This window comes from Nomascus leucogenys, chromosome 22a (assembly GCF_006542625.1).
Source record: "Nomascus leucogenys isolate Asia chromosome 22a, Asia_NLE_v1, whole genome shotgun sequence".
NCBI lineage: Eukaryota > Metazoa > Chordata > Mammalia > Primates > Hylobatidae > Nomascus > Nomascus leucogenys.
In genome coordinates this window covers 48,458,608-48,462,031 of record NC_044402.1, presented here as the reverse complement: position 1 = coordinate 48,462,031, position 3,424 = coordinate 48,458,608, and the positions used below count along the sequence as shown (strand labels likewise).

General features: G+C 40.0%; 1 pseudogene; it reads left to right on the top strand.

The window, feature by feature from the left end:
* Window positions 1-770: 770 nt before the first annotated feature.
* LOC100586855 lies at window positions 771-1,507 on the top strand (annotated as a pseudogene).
* Window positions 1,508-3,424: the final 1,917 nt, after the last annotated feature.

Genomic DNA, 3,424 nt, shown 5'->3' with positions numbered 1-3,424 from the left:
TATTGCTAGTGGGAATGTCAAATGGTACAGCCACTTGTGCAAATAGTTTGTCAATTTCTTGTATAATTAAAGACGTGATTACTGTATAACCCAGAAATTAAATTTATAGGTTTTTAGCCAAGAATAAGGAAAACACATTTATGAAAAACTTCTATAAGAATGTTCATAGGAGCTTTATTTATTATGAACCAAACTGTAAACAACCCAAATATTCATTACAAATTGTGAGTATATCTAAATTATGAATGATTAAGCAAATTGTGGTCTCTTCATTCAGTGAAATGGTACTTAGTGATAAACATCACTTAGTGTATTGATATATAAAAGAGCACGAGTATCAAATGTATTCTGAAAGTGAAAGAAACCAGACACACAAGATTACATATTTCATTTATTTGAAATTCTCAAAAAGGCAAAACCACCACAAAATAAAGATTAGTGGTTTTCTGGAGCCAGTGGGTAGGGCTAGTGAATTGACTTAAAAAAGGTGTGTTACCAAACTCTTTATGTTACTATTTATGTTACCAAACTACTTATTCCTCATTTAAAATGCCTTTGGTCAAAAATGCATTGCATTGTGGATTTATAGTGGGTGAAATTTATTATACAGAAATTGATAATATAACCAATTGAAATAAAATAAAAGATAATAAAGGATGCCATGAACAAGCTTATGTAATAACAATTTGGGTAAAGTAGACAAAGTTCATGAAAAAAACACAACTTACCAAAACCAACTCAAGAAATAATAGAAAATGTGGTCATCAGCAATGCCTGAGTCCTGTCCTCTCGCTCTGCTCCCCGAACAGCATGACCTTCACCACTTGCTCCACCTTCTCCACCAACTACGGGTCCCTGGGCTCTGTCTAGGTGCCCAGCTACGGAGCCCAGCTGCCAGCAGCGTGGCCAGCGTCTATGCAGGCGAGGGCTCTGGTTCCTGGATCTCCATGTCCCGCTCCACCAGCTTCCCGGGCGGCATGGGGTCCGGGGACCTGGCCGCGGGAATGGCCAGGGGTCTGGCAGGAATGGGAGGCATCCAGAACAAGAAGGAGACCATGCAAGACTTGAACGACGGCCTGGCCTCCTACCTGGACAGAGTGAGGAGCCTGGAGACCGACAACAGGAAGCTGGAGAGCAAAATCCGGGAGCATCTGGAGAAGAAGGGACCCCAGGTCAGAGACTAGAGCCATTACTTCAAGACCATTCAGGATCTGAGGGCTCAGATCTTTGCAAATACTGTAGACAATGTCCCCATCGTTCTGCAGATGGACAATGCCGGACTCGCTGCTGATGGCTTTAGAGTCAAGTATGAGACAGAGCTGGTCATGCGCGCCAGTTTGTAGAGAACGACATCCATGGGCTCCTCAAGGTCATGGATGGCACCAATGTCACTCGGCTGCAGCTGGAGACGCAGATCGAGGCTCTCAAGGAGGAACTGCTCTTAATGAAGAAGAACCACGAAGAGGAAGTGAAAGGCCTGCAAGCCCAGATTGCAGCTCTGAGTTAGTTGTGGAGGCAAATGCCCCCAAATCTCAGGATCTTGCCAAGATCATGGCAGACATCCGGGCCCAATATGACCAGCTGGCTCGGAAGAACCGATAGGAGCTAGAAAAGTACTGGTCTCGGCTGATTGAGGAGAGCACCACAGTGGTCACCACACAGTCCGCTGAGGTGGGACCTGCTGACGTGACGCTCACGGAGCTGCTACGTACAGTCGAGTCCTTGTAGATAGACCTGGACTAGATGAGAAATCTGAAGGCCAGCTTGGAGAATAGACTGAGGGAGGTGGAAGCCTGTTACACCCTGCAGATGGAACAGCTCAACGGGATCCTGCTGCACCTGGAGTCAGAGCTGGCACAGACCTGGGCAGAGGGGTAGCGCTAGGAGCAGGACTACGAGTCCCTGCTGAACATCAAGGTCAAGCTGGAGGCTGAGATCGCCACCTACCACCACCTGCTGGAAGATGGCGAGGACTTCAATCTTGGTGATTCCCTGGACAGCACGCAACTCCATGCAAACCATACAAAACACCACCCGCCAGATAGTGAATGGCAAAGTTGTGTCTGAGACCAACAACACCAAAGTTCCCAGACATTAAGCCAGGAGAAGCAGGGTGCAGGAGGCCAATGAAAAGTTCAGAGGGCGCTGGATGTCAAAAGAAAAAGAAAGAAAAGAAAAGAAAGAAGGAAAGAAAGAAAGAAAGAAGGAAAGAAAGAAGGAAAGAAAGAAAAAAGAAGAAAGAAAAAGAAAGAAAGAAAGAAAGAAAGAAAGATCTAAAAACTATTATGAGAAAGTTGAATTCTAAGTAACACTTTCCAGAAACAACAAATTCAAATCTCAGATGGTTTGCAAGTAAATTTGTACAAATAAATACGGTAGAAATATCACTAAAATCGCATAAAGTCAGAAAGAACTAACAAAGAGGAAGACTTGCCAACTCATTTTAGGAGGCCAGCATAATTTTCATATCAAAATTTGAGCAAAAAAAAAAAAAAAACTAGGTAAAAAAGGAAAAATTGCAGAACAATGTTTAAATAAACAATTGCATGAATAAACCAAGGAGTCCTGAACAAGTTATTAGCCATTCAAATCCAATGATACATAAACTATACTGCATCATGTATAGATAATACAATGTGTGACAATATCACATAAATGAAAAATGCAATATACTTGAACATCGACTAGTAATTCAATATAATATGCAACTTAATAACAAGTATTTTTTCAATAGGTGCAGAAACATTTTTGATAAAATTCAACAAATGGGCATGATAAAAATTAAGTCTCAACAAAATAAGCATAGACATGAACATTTTTAATCTGAAAAACCACATCAACAACAAAAAACTGTACAACTAAAACGTAAGTTACTAGAAAAATATTTAATGCTTTTCCTGTAAAATTGGGTAAAAGTCATATGTGTCTAGTATCAATATTTCTGCTTGTCACAGACCAGAGTCCTATCTAATGCAAGAGGGCAATAAAAAGAAATAGACTATTAATGCAAGAAATGCATGAAGCTGACATTTATAAACAGCTAACATAATTGTTTCATAGAAATCTAAATGATACATTATTAGCAAACTAATTTAGAAAATTTGACCTGTACATAATGAATATACAGTAGTCCCCCGCTTATTCATGGGGGATGCTTTCCAAGATCCCCAGTGAATGCCTGAAACCTTGTATAGTACTAAAACCTATATATACAATGCTTTTTCCTATAAAAATATACCTATGATAAAGTTTAATGTGTAAGTTAGGAAGAGTACAAGATTAACAACAATAAATAACAATAGAACTCACAATAATACAGAAGAATTATAACAATATGCCAACATCACTACTCTTGTGCTTTGGGTCATTATTAAGTAAGATACAGGTTTCTGGAACATAAGCATTGTGATAGCACAACAGTTAA